The following is a 19,901-nucleotide window of genomic DNA, read 5'->3' on the forward strand; positions in this document are numbered from 1 at the left end:
CAAAGAGCGTAAACAACTTGCAGTTTGCCTGCTAGAGAAGGCAGGAAACAACTGTTGGATTTTACAGCTTGCTTGAGAGTGTGAGCTGAAGGCTTGGCTTCAAGATGGATGCCAAGAAAGGGGGGTTGCCTTACCTACCTCCCTTAAATAATGACAATTACTCATCTTGGTCTGTAAAGATGAAGGCCCTGCTGTAGAATCAGAGGCTTTTTGATGTAATTGAAAACCCCATCCCTGCAGCACCAACCAGAGGTTGGGAATCACAAAACGTGAGGGCCAGGACTGCTATAATTCTGTGTGTCTCAGATGAGCAATTGGTGCATATTCAAAGTTTAGAACATGCGAAAGAGGTTTGGGACACGCTGCGTACAACGCATCAGAGAGATGCTGGTTCTTCAGCGTTGCTGTATTTTGAGAAGTTGACCAATCTGAGACTAGCGCCTGATGGAGATGTTCAAGCACACCTGACAGAAATGAAGTTTCTGCGTCAACAGATGGTGGAACGCAATTTCCGTCTACAGGAGGAAGTGTTTTGCTTCATGATGATAAACAGCCTCAATAAGACTTACAAGGTTGTTGCCAGTCAGCTTGGTTCCTTACCTGCGGCAGACCTGACTGTGGAGAGTGTGTGTGCCGTCGTCCTTAATGAACACGACAGACTTGCTGCACTGGAAGTGAAGGACAGGGGGAGGGAAGAACAGAGTTCGAATCTCCCCACTGCTGATGCTACTGCAGAGCATGCTACAGCATTGAGCGCTGTCCGATGCTACAATTGTGGACAGACTGGGCATCTACAGCGAAACTGTAGAAAGCCACGCCAGTCAAGAGGAGCGAAGAGCAGCTCTACGAAGCCTGAGGCGTCAGGCAAAAGCCGTACCAAGTGCCAGGTGAAACCTGCAAAGGCTATGATGGCGAAAGGAACCACGCCAGATGTTGGGAACGCCTTCATAATCGACACTGGTTGCACAAAACATATGTGTCCGCACAGAGAACTGTTTTCAACGTTTAAGGAGCAAAGCTTCGCTGTGAAACAGGCCAACGGTCAAGAGTTGAAAGCGACCGGGATTGGGACTGTGTATCTTGAGAGTCTGAACTTGACTATAAGCAATGTTTACCTGGTTCCAGAACTGAGTTTTAATCTGCTGAGTGTGTCGCAGATTGCAAAGAAAGGACTGAAACTGTCCTATGATGCTAAAAGCTGCAAGATCTACAAAGATGGAGAACTGTACCTTACTGCCAGAGAGAAAGATGGACTGTATTTGTTAACTTTTGATCAAAGTGATTACATGAAATGTAATTCTTCTGATTCTAACGAAATCTCTCTTGCAGGTGTGACCAATGTGAGCACCAGGAAGGTGACCAAAAAGGTCGACAGAGCATTTCAGCGGGTGTATGCTGATGTGATTGGTCCTCTAGAACCATCTAGGGGTGGTGCAAGATTTTACCTTGTGTGTGTTGATTGTTTCACTAATTATTCTTGGGTTTTTGTGATGGAGAAACCGCAAGAAACTTTAGAAAAGTTTCAGGAGTTTTGTGACAAGGTTAAAATTATGCATGATGCTAACATTGATTGTCTCTTCACAGATGAGAAGCAAATTTTTCTGTTACAGAAGTTTCAGAAGTTCCTGGATGGAAAAGGGATAGACCACAAAGTTGCTGTTTCAACCGAAGCGTGGAACAGAGGGGTCTGTGTGAGGGTGAACAAAGAATTGCAAAAGGGGATGAATGCGCAATTGCTGAGTTCACATTTGCCACATGAATATTGGGCGGAGTCTCTAGCGTCCTATCTTCACGTGTGGGTGAGAAAGGTCTCAACAGAGTTGGGATGTTCTCCTTTTGAGAAGCTGTTCCATAGAAAACCTTCTGTTGCCTATTTCAAGGTTTTCAGGTCTCATGTGAGAACAGAAGCTCCAGGTGGAGTAAAGAATGCCAAAGGCATTTTTGTGGTATATGAAAAGGGTCTCTACAGAGTAATTTTGTCTGAATCTGGTCAGGTGATTCTCACAAAGTTTCTAGAAAGTGCTCCGGAAAAAGAGCGGGTAGTAGTACACACATTTCCCACAGATGACGATTCAGATGATGATTTTTCTGATGTCACAGATTACAGTGGTACTGATGACGACACTGATAGCTCAGAGAATTCAGTTGTAACAGTCATTGAGAGGAAATCTCACACAATGGATAGACCTTCACAGGTGAAGGAAGAACCACTGATTGCTACTGGTTCTCAACAAAGTCCAGAGGTTGAACCAGTGAGCACAGAGGATCAGAACCTCATACGCAGGTCTGAGAGAGTTACAAAGGGTGTACCACCAAAGAGGTACTCAAAAGAGTTTGCTAACTTAGCTGTTGCATGTGTTCCTATTGTTAACAACTCAAAGCAGGTTGATGCAGTGTCTAAGTCAGAGACAAAGACACAACAGAGAGTAGCTAGCCAAGGTAATGCAGAAGCACTCATTCCTTGGAAACCAAACAACCAGAGAGGTACACTGGTGAAACCAGTGGTGGGGAGTTCCAAGGGTGGAACTGAAACAACAGGGGACTGTTATAAGTATAACAACTGTTTGTTTTCTTCTCTGGATCATGTTTTGCCTATTGATGCTTTTGGGGGAGGTTGTTGGGAAAAAGCACCAAGGCAAAAGCCAGCTCCAGATGGCTGGAATGCAAAACAGGATGTTGTGGTTTGCAACTATACTGATGGAGAAAAGGAGGAGTCTATTCTCTGTACTGAGCACCGGATGTTAGCTCAGAGTGTCATGTGACCTGTGCTGGAAGTGCAGGGGTGGAGCGTTGTGTCTCTTCTGATGGAGTCTGAAGGGTGCAGTCACGTTTTCTATGTACTGCTGAATGACAGGAATAAAACATGTAAATAAGACTCCTGTCTGTCTCATTTCCCCTCCCTGGGGAGAATGCAGGGAGGGAGAGAAGCAGAGAGAAGCAGAGGGTGTGTTCTCTTTACATCTAATGAGGAGAATCGCCGGGTTTATGACCTTGCCTGCCGGGAGACGCAGCGGAGAGGTCATCAAGTATCCAGCTCAATTGCCCAGGGGAGGCCAGTTTACCTCTGACTGTGAGCTGAGATACTGACAGAACGCAGGAAAGGGAGATGTGAGGAAGTCCAAATGGTTATGAAAAAATGAGGTATTAATGGCTGTGATTTTTTATTCTTTTTTATTCTATGTCTATGTCTTTGTTCACTTATGTTTCTTTTGTCTGTTACTTTTTGGTGAAGGTATTGTATACGTATATGTTTGGTGATTTTCTTTTCTGTTTAAAATTTGCAATAAAAATATTTAAAAAAAAAATAAAAAATAAAAAGAAGGGTGTGGCATGGCAGTCATAACCCCATAGCTATTGACAAATCCAGGAAACGTCTGAATCGTGTGGTGGCCCGCAAGCTGCTATATATGAATGGCCATGTGATCACACACCCTGACATCCGATTCGGTGATGTGTTTCTGTTTCGTGACGATGGCGTCCATCTTTCCGATCAAGGAAATGATGTGTGGTTGGCAGACATCATCAGAAGTATTAGGAATTGGTTGCAGCTGTGAGGGTATTGGCGGCGAGCCTTTTGGCTCGGGTGGCGGTTAGGCATTGGAATATGTGTGCTGTGTTGGAGGATTGGGTATGCACCATCATCTACCCCTCCTCTTTTGGGTATTCTGTTAAAGGAATTCGGCGGTCGTGGATCCTGTCCGATGTCCTGCTAGTGGCTAGGGCCATGGCACGACCCCCGGTGACGTCATGGGGGAGCTTCCAGTTGTATTTCCATCAACAAGCTCCTCCCATTGGTTGTTAACCCTGATATGACTCCCGGCTGTGTGGGGTGGAGTCTTGTATTGCTGTTTCATCCAATGCCTAAGCCAACACTACTCACATGCTGTAACCATAAACGTTGTGGCCTAATTTCACCCATTAACCTAAAATAACGTATCTGTGTGTCTTATTATAATCCTATGCGGGTGGAGGGTCCTCGACTCACAAACGCTTTCTGCCTCACCTCTGCAAAACTCCACATGTTTCCGCCCAACCCTGTCCTCAGCCAACCCCCCACTTAGAAGCCACTCTTGGGTTATTGACTTCTGTGTGCTTGTGTATCTGTGTCTCCCTTGTATCTATTAGCGGAAACCTGTGTGGGGTTCCTCTCTGTGTAAAGTCTTCAAGCTGTGCCTGTGTGCGCCTGACAAATCTGCCCCATTGCCTTTCCCTCATCAAAATTTATCTTTTCCCCCACCTCCAGTCTCCATTGTTGTGTGTCCTGGCTGAGAAGAAAAACAGAAGGCAGGTGGCCATCGGTCAGGGATAGTCTACTTGAGATTTCTGCATTGCCCCAGGGGGTTGGCTTGATGACCCTCAGGGGTCCCTTCCAACTCCACTATTCTCTGGTGCAGGCTTGTGCAGATTTTTAGGTACAAGTTGGATGCAAGGGGTGCAGCCCATCTTATGCACCGCCGGCTCGGGAAGAAGTCCCACTGATCATGATGAGACTCGCAGGCGAGTAGATGCTGCTGTGCAGGCCTGCAGTTTAAATAAATGTTTTACTTTTCAGATAATACAGAGCATGGTGAAATCTCAATAACTAAAACCTCCCCTTCCATAGCTTCTGTCAGGAGTTCAGCCTACACTCGAGTAGGACCCTGGCAGAGACACGTGCCTGACTGGCATGTTCCCTCCCTCCTGGTCAATCGTTCGGGAGCTTCATAAGCTTCATAAGGAAGTTGAAGTAATTTTCATCTCTTTTAATATTTTAGCTTTTGTATGTTTTAAAGTTTAGATTGTTGATTTTTCTTGATTTTACTGCTGTGGTGTTTTTTGTTGTTGTTGTTGTTGTTTTGGTAAACCACTTTGCAGGCTTTTAAAAATAATTTTTTATTAAATAAAGAAGAAATACATAGAACTAATAATAGAAATATATAGGGAAATATATATTCCCCCCGTTTTATATATTTTTCCTTCTCTTCCTCCTGCTGCTGCTCCTCCTCCTCCTCCTCGTGTTCCTCACCTGAAGGAAAAGCCAAAGAACCACCATTAAAATTGGTGCCTGGTATGTGCAATCATATGCTGTATTTTTATTCTTTTTGGCAAGAAAATGGGCACTCAAGGAGGCAGCAAACCTTTGTACCCTTCAGAGGCACATGTGCAGTCTGCTACTGGCCTCTGGTCTCCTGCGCATGGGGTGGGGGTGGGGGGAGGCCACCCCTTCCACGCAGCGAAGGCGACCCTGGCATGGCTAGCAGCTGCCCACAAAGGCACACTGAACTGGGCTCCAGACTGTGGTGGGACTCCCCTAAGCCCCAGCCAACATGGCCAGCGCTCATCATGGATGATGGGACTTGAAACCCAACATCATTGGGAGGGAGGCCCATGTCCCCGGAATTTGTGAAGACAGGATTCTCAAAAATACCTCTTGCTTGCGGCTCCTGGAGTGTTACTGGCAACGGCTGGAGTTTCTTTTCAAGCTCCTGGAGCTTCACACGCAATGCTTGTGCTTCCTTAAATACTGTTCCCCCACCTCCCACCCCCTCTTGAGGGCCTGCTTTAGTGTTTCAGCTGCCTGCCACACCTCAGCCAAAAGAGCTGCTATAACTCAGAAAAAGAAGGGAGCATCTGTGCATGTCATTCCGGTCACGTTGCACCAAAGTGGGACTTGTTCATCTGAGCTTCCACAGGCTGTTTTTTTAATTGTTTGACTGGGGTTGTTTGTTGGTTTTTCTTTAATTTGGGGCAAGGTCTTTTAATGTGCCCTTTCAGTCCCCAAGAGCCAGCACTGTAAATCAGTTTTAAGGGAGTCTTACAACCACAGCTGCCGCCACCCCCCACCCCTCAGCATCAACAGCAGTTACACATACAGGCTTTTAAAACTTATTTAATATATTTTTTAAAAAAGTTAACCTTGTAATTCCTAAATCATTTTAAACACTTTTAAATACTTTTTAAAATTCTGCTTTTTAACATTTATGTAAATGATGTAATAAAGGAAACCAAATGGCCAGATATTTCCCTGTTTCAGTTTTATCCCATAATGTATCCATTTTGCTACATGCCAACGATATGGTGTTGTTAGCACAAACGCAAGTGGGTATGAGGCGATTACTAAAGAACTTTGGGAGACTGTGTCGTAACAAAGATTTGAATACAAATTATTCCAAGACAAAAGCCGTAGTATTGGGGGCACAGCCCAGGAAGCAGAAATGGCTCCTAAATGGACAATCCATTGAACAAGTCAGCCATTTCAACTACAGTGGTACCTCTGCTGGCAAACGGGATCCGTTCCGGAGCCCCGTTCGCATCATGAGCAGAACGCAACCTGCATCTGCGCGTGCACGGGTCGCGATTTGCCACTTCTGCACATGAAGTCATTCTGAGCATCTGCGCATGCGCAAGCGTCAAAACCCAGAAGTAACCCGTTCCATTACTTCTGGGTCACCGCAGGCCGCAACCTAAAAAGACGTAACCTGAACAGAGAGTAACAAGAAGTATGACTGTATTTGAGGATTTGGTTCTCTGATACTTGGTCACATCAGATCTTGGGCATCAAGATCTGCACAAGCAATTATTAGCTTTACCAGAACTGAAGGCAGCAATGGGATTGCCCCTGCTCTGAGAAAGATATACCAGTGGTACCTCGGAAGTCAAACGGAATCCATTCCAGAAGTCCGTTCAACTTCCAAAACATTCGGAAACCAAGGCGCGGCTTCCGATTGCCTGCAGGAGTTTCCTGCACTCAATCCGAAGCCGCGGAAGCCCCGTTGGACATTTGGGCTCCAAAGAACATTCACAAACCGGAACACTCACTTCCGGGTTTGTGGCGTTCGGGGGCCAAAACATTCGAGTCGCAAGGCCTTTGGGATCCAAGGTACGACTGTATTGGTAAGGCGCCCCCACAGGTAACATGGGGGAGGAGGAGAACGATGTTAGAGTCGGAACTTAAGAGGTTAAGTTGTTCCCATGATGCCTCAACATTCTGACGTCAGCTTTGGAAGCTGGGAGGAGTTTTCTGTTCTGTTCCTCTCGGTCGTTGAGAGAGAAGGACGCAGTTTGTCATGGCTGCGAGAAGTCCAGGAGTTTTCTGAGAAATGGCGCAATAAACAACTGTAAATGGACAATCTAGTACTCGGTGTGTTTGTCTGAAGCTAAGTGACAGCTTTGCCGCTGTGTTTTACTCTGCTAGGCGTGACTGAACGGAGCAGAATGCGCAGCTGATTGGAAGCGCGCCGGACCGCTGTAAAGAGCTAAGTTGGATTGTAAACCAATTAGCAGGTCACGCCCTGATCAATAAATCACACAGGTTATGGGTAGCCTTAATTACCGCTTGTAAAGCTGTCGCTGGAGGCTGCCGGAATGCTTTGAAGTCTGTGCTCTGAGGCAAGCAGCTGGCTGAAAGACGCAAAGGTTTGCCTGTGCTGGGATGCAGCAGTGCTGAGGGCAGCAAGGAAGCGTTTCTCCACGGACAGGAGCCGGAAGAGCTGGTGACCAAGTGAGTACAGCTTGGGGCGCCTGGGGAGAACGGGAGACCAAGACAGAAAGCCAGCTTGGAGTCCTGCCTGAAGTTGTGAGAGGCAGACGATCTCAGCTGGAGGAGCTGATCTGCTAGACCGGGAGCTGGAGAGCGGCTGTTTGTTTACGTGAGTACGCTGGGCCCCGGGGGAAGATGGCAGATGACCAAGAGGTGCTTGAAGCTCCGCTTGAGAAGCTTGAAGAGCTCACCACCCAGTCGTGGGAAACCTGGGTCAGAAGGGTGAGCCTGGTTTTGGGCAACTGGCCTGTGGGAAGTATGCAAGAAAGAGCCGTCCCCAGGCAAACCGGCTGCTGCTGAAATTGCGGGGCTGGTGGACAGAGATGCAGGAAAGCTGCAGTCTGCTTTTCTGGAGGAGAAAATGCAGAGAGAGAAAGCTGAGAGAGCTGAGATCTGCATGTTGAGAGCAAGCGTACACGCTAAGCTGTTGCCGCATTTGGAGGGCATTGAGTCGGCCTGTGAAGCCTGGAATGTGCTGAGGGGTTTGTGTCAAAGCTCAGCAGGAGGCCAGGAGCAGGATGATGCCGAGTGCTCAGCCAGAAGCCCTGATTTTACAGCCTCACGGAGTGCTGTTGGAAGTGTCGGGGGGGCAGAGAAGCCCAAAAGCCAGTTTGGAAAAGTTTCCACTGTGTATGCCGGGGGGAAGTGCTGTTTCAGAGGGGGCGGAGCTGGTGGCCCGGAAGCTTTGCTAGCTGAGAGCTCACCCCAGTGTTTTTCCGTTCGTCGGTGCTACGTTTGTAATTCGACGGAACATCTGCGTCGCAATTGCCCCCACCGGAGCAAGGAGGCAAGGCAGGATGTTGTCAAGGTCAACTCTCATGGGAACCAGTCGGGTTTCCATGGCAACCAGCCTGGAAGAACAGCCAGGCGTGGGACTGAGTCAGGTGGACGTGACAAACACCATGAGGAGACTTATCAACTCACAGCCAGTCTGGCATTGTTTGAGGACAGCTGTGAGAAAGGCTCAGAGCTTTGTTATGTAATAGACTCTGCAGCTAATTGCAATTTGATTCCAGAGACCCCTGCTGTCGAGATGTGGAATTGCAGGGCAGTTCCGGCCGGAAAAACTGTACTTTTCGCAAATGGACAGAAACGAAATGTAACTAATGTTGCAAATGTATATGTTTCTGTTTTGCAGGAGCAGTTGGAGTGTTGTACCGTCCCAGGGATACACCACTGTCTTTTGTCTGTGCCTTATTTGTTAAAGAAGGGGTTTAAGGTTTGCTTCGAGGATGATGTCTGCACAATCTCCAAAGGAGAGAGGATACTTGCCAAGGTTAAGAAGGGGCAGAATGATCTCTTCATTCTTAAAACGCCTCTGGAGGGTGAGGGGAAGGTTGAGAAAGCACAAGCCCTGTGTGCTACAGTTCCCACTCATGTGTCATGTGCCCACGTTTGGCATGCTAGGACAGCTCATGGTTCTTTAGAAGAACTACAGGCGCTGCCTGAGGTCGCCAAAGGTTGTAACATTGTAGAATGTGGATGTGCCATAAATTGTGAAGCATGCAAACAGGCAAAGGTAAAAGGGTGCAGGTACCCAAAGGTGTACCCAAAGGTACACACCAAACCCTTTGAACTGGTTCACATAGATCTATTGGGTCCCGTAAAGGAACCAAGTCTGGGAGGGGCCAGGTTTCTGCTGACGATGCAGGATAGCTTTACGCAGAACACCTGGACTCATGGTCTCAAATCCAAGGAAGATGCAGCACAGCTGATCAAAGGTTGGATTGAGGAGGTGGAACTAAGGTTCTCCACCAAAGTGCAAGCAGTCACCAGTGACAGAGGTGCTCAGTTTACAGGTTCTGCTTTGCAGAAGTTCTTTCGCAAGAAAGGGATACGTCACACAGTGACTTCACCCAATCAGAGGGGGGTGGCAGAGCTTAGATGTGAGGCTCTGGTCAAGGCTGCAAAGGTGTTGCTGGCAGATTCTGGGTTGCCACCAAAGTTTTGGCTGGAGGCAATCAGGTATGTGGGCTTCACCTGGAATCGTACCTACAATTCAATGATAGGTGACACACCCTTTGGTTTGTTGCATGGCAGGAAACCCCAGATTCATTTTTTGCGTACGTTTGGTTCGAATGCATCTGTGCCGGTGCCTAAGGCTTTGCAAGGGCCAGATGGATCCAAGTTCCGAAAAATGATCTTCTGTGGGTATGAGCCAGCAGCGCGTGCATGGAGGTTTGCGTTCCCATCAGGTGATCAGAGTAAGGTGCTGATCAGCAAACACGCTGAGTTCTACGAACAGGATGAAAGGTCAAAGACTCCTGTCAAGCGTGATGTTCTATCAGAATGTCTTTCTGATTCAGAGCAGGAAGGTTCTGAGGAGGAGGAAGGAGAGGCTGAGTCTGCTGATGACGATCAGGTCACTGACCAAGGTCTGGAGCAGGGTGGGGCATCTCCACAAGTTGTTAAAAGAGAGGCCAAGAGTGAGCCTAGTTCTCCGGTGAGTGTGATGGAGAGGATTCGAAGTCGTTTTAAGTCAGAGGGGGAATCCCGTGATGCTGAGGACACACCTGCTGGTGATGGTGTGTCAAGGGAAACATCTGAGTTTGTGCCCAGACGGTCAAGTCGCACAACGAAGGGTATTCCACCTGAAAGGTATCAGGCCACAGGTGCGTGGGTAAGTTTCGCACAGTGTGAATCTGAGAGTTATGTGGATGTTCCACAGGTCTTGTCAGAATGTGATGCAAGAGGGGGTGTTAGAGTCGGAACTTAAGAGGTTAAGTTGTTCCCATGATGCCTCAACATTCTGACGTCAGCTTTGGAAGCTGGGAGGAGTTTTCTGTTCTGTTCCTCTCGGTCGTTGAGAGAGAAGGACGCAGTTTGTCATGGCTGCGAGAAGTCCAGGAGTTTTCTGAGAAATGGCGCAATAAACAACTGTAAATGGACAATCTAGTACTTGGTGTGTTTGTCTGAAGCTAAGTGACAGCTTTGCCGCTGTGTTTTACTCTGCTAGGCGTGACTGAACGGAGCAGAATGCGCAGCTGATTGGAAGCGCGCCGGACCGCTGTAAAGAGCTAAGTTGGATCGTAAACCAATTAGCAGGTCACGCCCTGATCAATAAATCACACAAACGATGGGGGGTGTAATGGTTCTAGGGGTTGCTCGTGTGTAAGCCAGTGCTTATCACCCCGGCTGGGTGCAAACACCTGGCTGGGTTGCCTAAGTGAACCTTTTCTGTCCGGACAGCCACTCACCCGTGGCTGACTCAATCGCTGGCAGAATCCGTCAGTGGGCGTTTCTTAAACTTCTTCCAGCAAAGAAGCTCTTTGATGCCTAGTCTCCTCCTACTCTCTCTGCGCGAAAGCCTTCTGTGCAAGGAGGGTGTGTGCAGCGGAGGACCCCTACTCTCCCCGCTGCTCCCAGGCAAGGAGTCATGGGACCGCCTCACCGCTTCCCCCATCTGCCCCCCTTCTCCACTGGTGCTACGCTGATTCTCTTCCCCAGAAGATGGGCTGCTTCTCCTGATCCCTGGACACTCTCTGGAATCCCTCTGGCTTTTGCTCTCTCCCTCCGCCACTGATGGCAGTTCCCTGACAGGGGGGATCGGGAGAGACAGGGAAGTCCGGAGGGAACACACCTAGCCCAGGTCCAACCCCAAGCCGATATCACCAGCGGCTGGAGCAAAAGAGCAGAGGAACCGCGCACCGGGGACCGGCTGTGGGATAGAAGAATGCAGTGTGGACCCTCCCCTGCCAGTGCAGGGGGGCACAGCAAAAACCGTGTTTTATTTTATTTAGTTTATTTTCAGTTCATTTCTTATCAATATTTTAAAACCCTATGAAGGACTGCAATGGCGGTGCCCGTGTAGGCGGCCTGAACCATTGGAGCCCATTTCCTCTGCCCTGATCAAGGGACCTGACACCAAGCCCTGGGGGTCCCACAGGAGAATTAAAACTGCCCCTTTTTCTTGTTCCCTTCTCTCTCTCTCTCTCTCTCTCTCTCTCTCTCTCTCTCTCTCTCTCTCTCTTTCTCTCTCTCTCTCTCTTTCTCCCTCCTTCTTCTTCTTTAGTTATACACACAACCCTCCCTTTTTAAATTAATACATTATTACTCACTTTCATCCATTTATATTCACTTCTTACCCATTTACTCATTGTCATTATTATTACCCATTTTTTCTCTTTTTTAAAAAAAGTTTTTTTTTTAAAAAAAATTCTCATTAAAGAATTCTATATATATCTACTTTTCCATCCCCACTTCCCCCCACTTTTTCTATTTACTTATTACAATGTTTTTTTCCCTTTTCCTTCTCTTTTCTGAACAAACAAACAAACCATTTTCAATTGGATTTTTTGTGTTTTCTTTTTCTTTCTTTCTTCTTTTTCTCTCTATCTCTTTTCTCTCTTCCTTATCTTATCTTATCTTTTCTTTCTCTTTCCCTTTTCTTTCCATCTTGTATTTTGTCTCACTATAACTGGAATCACCACAGCGACTTTTGATTTTTAAATAGAATTCCATTAGCCTTTACATTTTTAACTTTTAACTCTTATCTGCAAACTCCCAACCCCACCTCCCCACCTTAACATTGGGGGGGCAATGTCCCCAGAATTTATGAAGACAGGATTCTCAAAAATACCTCTTGCTTGCAGCTCCTGGAGTATTGCTGTCAACGGCGGGAGTTTTTATTCAAGCTCCTGGACCTTCATACGCAATGCTTGATCATCCTTAAGTACTGTTTCCGCCCCCGTCTTAGGGTTATTGGGCGCCTTCTTCAGTATTTCAACATCCTGGAGAGGACAGACACTTCCTGCTAGACATTTACTCCAGACATTTACAGAAGGCACAGAGGCACTGGTTGAAGAAGTTGGGAATGAGCAGACAGTGCTATTGCTGAGAAGGAGCTCCACCCCAGGGTGCTAAAGAGCTCTTTCCTTAGCCTGCAGGTGCCAGAAGGCCAAGCACTGGTGTTGCAGTGGTGGTACTTCAGAGGAGCATGAGAAAAGGCTGCTCTGGATTCTGGGTATATAAATGGCCTTGCTTGAAGCTTTGGATTGTGCTCTGCATTAGCAGAGAGGCTCTACTTAGTTGCAAATAAAGCACATTTCAGTTATTATAGAAACTGGTGTTTCCATGCATGCTTGTTCAGGAACTATGTGAACTAGGCAGCCACTGTTTTAAACTGGCCCTTTTTTCTGGCAGGTTAAACGATTAAAGTTGACTTAATTAACTTCATCCGCCAACTACCCCTCTAAGCAACCAGAGCAATTACAAATAAAAGGATCTCCAACTGCATGCTAGCGCTATCTGCAAGCAAGCTCTCCCACAAAGTTGGGGGGGGACAGGGGATCCCCACTGCTGTGCTTTGCCTCACCGCCCCAAAGACAAGCTGTCCAGCTGGAGAAAAGGGGGGAGGGGTGTACGCAACAGGAACGGCCAAGAACGCTGTTTTTTGCTTGGCAATGAGGCGTTAAAGCAGACATACCTTCCTCTGGGTCTGCTCTCTTGGGTCGGCCTCAGCGGCAGCTGCTGCAGCAAGGTCGGGGTTTCTTTTTTTCTCCTTTCTCTCGTCAGTGATGCGATCAGATCGAGGATGTGAGCCGGAAGGAAGCTCTCCGGCTGGCACCTCGTTTTAAATGCACCCTCCCAGCCTGCGGATTGGCTGGCTGGAATGTCCCCGGATGTAATGGCTTGGCTCTCCCACAGAAGCAAGACACCGGCAGTAATTATCTCAGGTTTATTGCTCAAACACATAAATCACTACGGAGCTCCTTCACTCCGTGTCTGACTCCAAGTTAGCAGTTGCCAAGTCTAAACTCCGCTCCTTCCTCTTCTTCCAAAAGTGGAAAAAACCCTTTCGCTTCCGCTCTTTTCCCCTCCTCTCACTGACCTTTTCGCGCCTTCGAGTTTTTGGGCTAGCTATTCCCGGCCTCTCCCCTTCTATCTCTGAGCTAAGATTGGTGTTTAGAGCTTTGCTATCTTCTTGCTCTCTGCTCTCTGAAACTCTGCCACTCGGCTTCCCCTCCTCCCTCTCACATTCCAGTCCGCATTCCAGTGTCCTTATCTCCCTTGGCTTGCTTAGATTCCCAGCCTCTGTCAGCTCCGGAACGAAGCTGACACCGGATTTAATTAATGTCCCCGGATGCAGTCGGGACCTCCGATGCTGCTTGCTGCCATGGCGTCAGCCATGTGGCAGCGCAGGAAGTCCCCAGGCATAAATCCGGGGACATGCCGGGGACAGATTGCCGAATCCGGGGAGTGTCCCTGGCAACTGGGGACGCATGGTAAGCCTCCTTCTGGCCTTACCTGAGCAGCAAGTGTAGCTTGTCCTGGATCACCGTGGATACTTTCAGCTGCCATCAAGCTCCCAGGTGTGGATCTGTTGTCCTGACCTGAATACAAAAGAAGTGATTTTACATCTCCATTCCAACACGAAAGGAAAGCCCAGAGCCTGGCTTCATGCTCCCCCTCATCTGGAGTATGGTCACTTCCAGCCCCCTCCCAGCCCAAGGATCTCCTTATAGAGGACTGCTTGTATGACAGAGAGGTTTTCTGTGGAGTGCTGCCTCCCTCTGCTGGTGCAAGCTGTTTCTCCAGCAGAAAAATGCTTCCTGGTAGATTGGAAGCGGCCATCCCTCTTTCCCCAACCCATTCCATATGCATCCCGACCCCAACTATCAGGATTTGCCATCTGGCCTAACTCTAAAGTGCTGCTGATACACAAGATAGGCAATAGCCTGCCACTCACTAACCTAACTGCAGCCTTGCAGGAAAAGAATATAAGAGCAGCCAGATATTTTGTAGTCCAGCCTAGTCACATAAGCAGACCAGTCCCTTGCAGTGTACACTGAGATATTTCATGGTAGGCTGGATTAAAGTTGGCTCACATTCCTGGGGAGGCTGTTTTCGTCCACAGAGTTTGTTCTATGAGACACAAGAGCCAAATAGCCGAGGAGACAGTTTTTTAGCTGCCTGTCATTCATACACTTTAAAATGAAAGGATTTCAGGGGCAGATGCTCTTTTTCTGCATCAAGGGTGGGGGTTTCCAAAGGAGTACTATTCAGACCTGCATTAATGGCTTATGAGAAATGGGCTCGTAGCCCTGTGACAACTGCACATCATGCTGATGTGTTTAAGGGCTGATGTTGCACTCCCAGGTAGAATAGCTCGTTGTCATTATTTTAGGCTCTGTGTCAGTTGACTTTGTGACATGATGGGGGGGGGAGTTATTATTTTTAGAGTACTTACCTGCAACCTATTATGTGGGAATCTCAAGGTACTTTACAACTAGGTCAGAAAATATGCAAACATTGAAATGCAGCAGAATAAACAGGCCTACAATGAAAAAAATATCCTTCAAAGCCCATATTGGCTGGCAGCAGCATCCCCCCCCCCCCAAATCCATGATGGATAAACACTTTCCCCACATGGACCAGAATTGCACCCATGTTGGCAAAGGCCTCCTTTCTAGAAGGGGGAGCAGAGGCTGCCCCCACCCACTGCTCTCTTCTCCCAGGCATCTGAAGAGACAAACGGCTCACCTTTTCTACCTGTGTGCCACAAGCCTGAATTGCAAGACAGTTCCCACTTTGGTGCAACAGGGAACAAACATGCAGATGACAAGTTCTGAGGCTCCCCCAACAAAGCCATTTCTCTGGGCCCACATGCCAGCCTGCTGCTGGTTGCCCACCCACAGGAAAACGGCACAATTCTCCCCACCAACAGGACATAACAATAAGATGGGGATTGCGTGGCAAGTCCCCTCCCCCATGTGAAATGAAGACACTGGACACGTTATTTAAGGTTAATGGGCATAAAAAGGCCACAACTTTATTGATTACAGAATTGAAAGGTATTGGCCTTAGGCATTGGCTCCTATTGACTACCCGGCATGGAGACCGGGAAGGGTTATCCACAAGCCGTGGGAGTCCTGTTGAAGTATGCCAACTAGGATCCCACGGGTGTCACCGCTCGGGGGCGTGCCGGAGGCCCTTACCTCCCTAGGTTTCGGACAAGGCAACGCCCCCCGGAGTCCTCTACCGGACTACCCTTTTCCTTGGGGGAAGGTGATGGCGCTTCCTTCCCCCCCATTCATTTGCATAACAATAACCCCTGCCAATGCCTAACCGCCAATACCGCGGAAGTTGTGACGTTTGCTACGAGGTAGGCGAAAAAACCAAAAGGCTAAAAGTGCGCCAAGTTGGAAAAATTCCTACCAGGCCCCTTGCGGCGACCAACCGGAGTCCATAGCAAGGTCATAGCTAGCTAAGCCTAAGGGAGGGTGGGATGGGAAAACTGCTCAGCTGGAAAGGGGAAAGAGGGTGGTCCCCGGGCGTGCCTGGCCTTAAGTAGGCTAGGCCACGCCTCCCCAGCCCGCCGATTGGCGGGCCGGGTCGAAGACATGCCTGGGGATTCCCTGGATCTCGCGGGGGCAAAAGGCCAGCTCCCGCGCGTGTGGGAGGGGGTAGCCCGCAATCCCCTCTCCTCCCGAGCTCGGAAATGGCTCTATAACATAGGACCTCCTAACTTGTGAGTTCTGATGAGCCACTGCTGCTTCCCCAGTTTAAAGGATGGCGGCTCAGGTGAACCATTAAGCTAGAAGCTGCCTTTCGGAAATGTGGCACGCAGGAGAAAAAGGACCGACCCCGGGATGGGCTGTCGGCCTTCCTTTTGCCTTCCACCTCACGACATCCTTCCCCAGCCTGGTGCACTCCAGGTGTTCTGGGGCTCCATCTCTCTTTTTTTGTAATAATTTTTATTAATTTTCAGCATAAATACACAATTTTTATCCAAATTTTCACACATTTATCTCATTTGGGACTTCCTTCGGCTTCTCTGACAATCATCCGTATGTATCTCTCAATTACACATTTCTTATGTTTAATATTGCTGTTAGTCTTCCCTCTCCCTCTCTATTTCTTTTTAACAATATATCTCAAATTTCACAGTGCTTCTTGAAACCCCACTAATGTTGTTTGAACTTCACATATACTTTTCAGATATTCCACAAACTTTCCCCAGTCCTCGATGAACTTTTGGTCTTGAAGATATCTGATTTTTCCAGTTAATTTGTCCAGTTCTGCATAATCTGTCAGTTTCATTCTCCAATCTTCTATCGTCGGTATTTCTTCTTGTTTTGATTTCTGGGATGGTAGAATTCTTGCTGCTGTAACTGCATATTGGAAAAGTTTACAGCCCTTTCTTTTTATTTCATTTCCTGTAATCCCTAAAAGAAAAGCCTCTGGTTTCTTTACAAATGTATATCTTAACATCTTTTTCATTTCATTATATATCATCTCCCAGAAACCTTTCACTTTCTTACAATCCCACCACATATGATAAAACGTTCCTTCTTTTTCTTTACATTTCCAACACTTATTGCATGTCTTATACATTTTTGCTAATTTTACTGGTGTGATGTACCATCTATAAAACATTTTCCTTTAACGCCGTACAAGCCGTAAATTTTAAATTTTCCTTCCATAGTTTTTCCCAGTCATCGAATTGTATGTTATAGCCAAAATCTTTGGCCCATTGTATCATTACCGATTTAACTTCTTCATCCTTCGTATACCATTCCAATAGTATCTTATACATTTTTGACAAAATTTTACAATCTTTATTTATTATATCTGTTTGAAACTTTGAATCTTTTTCTACATATCCACTTTCTTTAATGTCTTTTTTAAACATTTCATTAACCTGAAAGTAATGCAACCAATCATAAACATGTTCTCTAACTTGTTCGTATGGTTTTAATTTCCATTTCCCTTCTTCTTTGATTATCAGTTCACCATATGTAATCCATTTACCTCTCATATTTATTTTCTTTACACTCATAACCTCTAACGGAGACAACCAGTGTGGGATTCTTGGTTCTAATAGGCTTTTATACCTATCCCATATTTCTATTAATGAACTCCGGAAAATGTGGTTCCCAAAACCTTTATGAATTTTATTCTTCTCACACCATAAATAAGCGTGCCAACCAAATCTGTTATCAAAACCTTCTAAATCTAGTAACTCCTTATTTTCTAATTTTATCCATTCTTTCAACCAGCAAAGAGAAGCTGCTTCATAATATAATTTCAAATCTGGCAGGGCGAAGCCTCCTCTTTCCTTCACATCCGTTAGTAACTTATATTTAATTCTCGGTTCTTGCCCTGCCAAATATACCTTGAAATCACTCTTTGCCACTCTTTAAAGGTTGTCACCCCCTTAATTATGGGAATAGTCTGAAACAAAAACAGCATCTTTGGAAGAACGCTCATCTTTATCGTAGAAATTCTACCCCAAAAGGATAGTTTCATTCTGCCCCACACTTCCAGATCTTTCTTTATTCCATTCCAAACCGGTGTATAATTATTCTGAAACAAATCAATATTCTTAGGAGTTAACCAAATTCCTAAATATTTTACCTTTTTTACCACCTCTATCTCTGTTCTGTGTTGCATTGTTTCTATCATACTTTGATCCATATTTTTTGCAATTATTTTAGTTTTCTTCTTGTTCAATCTGAACCCTGCCACGTTTCCAAATTGTTCAATCTCCTCCAATACTTCTTTTACACTTTCTAATGGTTCCTCAATCGTTATTACCAGATCATCAGCAAAGGCTTTCACTTTATATTCATTCTGACCAACAGTCACCCCTTTTATTAATTCATTTTGTCTAATCGCACTTAGAAAGACCTCCAGGACCATTATAAATAACAATGGTGAGAGCGGACATCCCTGTCTAGTTCCTTTAGATATTTTTATATCTTCCGTAGTCACGTTGTTAACAATCAACTTAGCTCTCTGCTCTGTATATATCCCATTAAACAACTCTTTCCCCACATCCATATACTCCAAATTCTTCAACATAAAGTCCCATGCTATATTATCAAAGGCCTTTTCAGCATCCACAAACGTTTCTCATTCCTGGCAGTCAGATATTATAAAATATTGATTATATTCCTTATATTATCTGTCAGGGCTGCCTCAGGTCTCAGCTCACAAAAGACCAACGCCAAGTTCTTCTTATATACAAGGATGTTTATTTCAGTTCATTATTGGTTCCACAACCGAGGCGCGCAGCCCCTTGTCTGTTAGCCTTAGACCGTTGAAGTCCCTTCTGAGTCGGTCCCTCCCCTACACCAGCTTAAGATGCTTGCTTTGCTCCACCTCCTCCTGTCTTTCCTTTTCCGCAGGGTCTTTCTGCCCGCTGGAGTTCCGCCCCTCCTGGATTCCTCTGACGCTGAATCTCCCGATGGCTCTCCCTCCCTCCTGCGGGCTTTGGGACCTGGCTCCTCCCCCGGGCTCTCCGTTTCCCCGCGCGCTTGCACATTTGAACTTGGCGCGCGCACCCAGCCTCCAACCTTTCTCCTGACGGTAACGTCACTCCTCTCACTGCTCCCCTCCCCTTCCGGAAGAGTGGCTTGTTCTGACCTCTCCTCCGTTCCAGCCAACGGAGCTGCTTCTCCTGACACACTGGAACTCCCCCCCCCCCTTCGCTACGCTCTGGAGGGGAAGCCGGCTTTGATCTCCAGCTGCTGCTTCGGGATTCCCTGTTGGCTCTTTCCCCCTGATGAGTCCCCTCTGGGGCTCCTTTCCCCCTGGCTACAGGCGCCCCCTCCTGGGAATCCCCTGATTCGCTGGAAAAGCTCATGGAGTCCCTTGGGCCACAGTCCTCCTCCTCCTCGCTGTCCTCGGACTCTGCCCAATGGTCCTCCCTCTCCTGCCTCCCTTGTGCCTCTGCCCCTGAACCCCTGACATTATCCTTCATCTGTCTGCCTGGAAGGAAGCCTGCTTGATCTTTATGGATAATTTCTTTTTTAAAAAATATTTTTATTGCTTTTTCAGATACAAGTGTACAGTCAATATAAAGAAATAACAATAAGAGAAAAGGAAAAGAGAAGAAAAAAAGAAAAAACAGAAAAAACCATCTTTCCTGAATGTTTTCTCATAACCAACTGGACTTCCCCACATCTCCCACACCCTGCATTCTTTACAATAAAGATGTCAGCAAATTATTTCCTTGTTTCATGTATTCCTTTGTACTTTCAAGTGGTTATATTTTATGTTTAAGATACTTATTATCTAATTACTTTACTTTAAAATAAGTATAATATTACTTTAAACATTAGTCCTTTCATATTTGTAACTTAGTTTCCCATATACCGAATCTTATTGCTGAAGCAAAATCTTCAGATCGTACAGAACTTTTAACATTCATATAACTTATAATATTTTTGCAAGTAGTCTTTAAATTTTTTCCAGTCCTCTTCCATTGTTTCTTCTCCCAAGTCCCGGATTCTGCCAGTCATTTCCGCCAATTCCATATAGTCCATCAAATGCGTCTGCAACTCTTCCAGTGTGGGCAAATCTTGTGTCTTCCAGTATTTTGCAATAAGTATTCTTGCTGCTGTTGTTGCATACATAAAAAAAGTTCTGTCCTTCT

At 46.6% G+C, this 19,901-nt stretch overlaps 1 long non-coding RNA gene across 1 annotated transcript in view; it reads left to right on the forward strand.

The window, feature by feature from the left end:
• The first annotated feature begins 1,475 nt into the window (after positions 1-1,475).
• Positions 1,476-19,901, forward strand: part of LOC309523332 — an 86,897-nt gene continuing 68,471 nt past the window's right edge. Inside the window, exon 1 of the long non-coding RNA XR_014215302.1 lies at positions 1,476-2,284. This is a non-coding gene — a long non-coding RNA (uncharacterized lncRNA). The remainder of the gene's footprint in view (positions 2,285-19,901) is intronic.

This window comes from Podarcis vaucheri, assembly GCF_965113315.1.
Source record: "Podarcis vaucheri genome assembly, chromosome: W".
Classification (NCBI taxonomy): Eukaryota; Metazoa; Chordata; class Lepidosauria; order Squamata; family Lacertidae; genus Podarcis; species Podarcis vaucheri.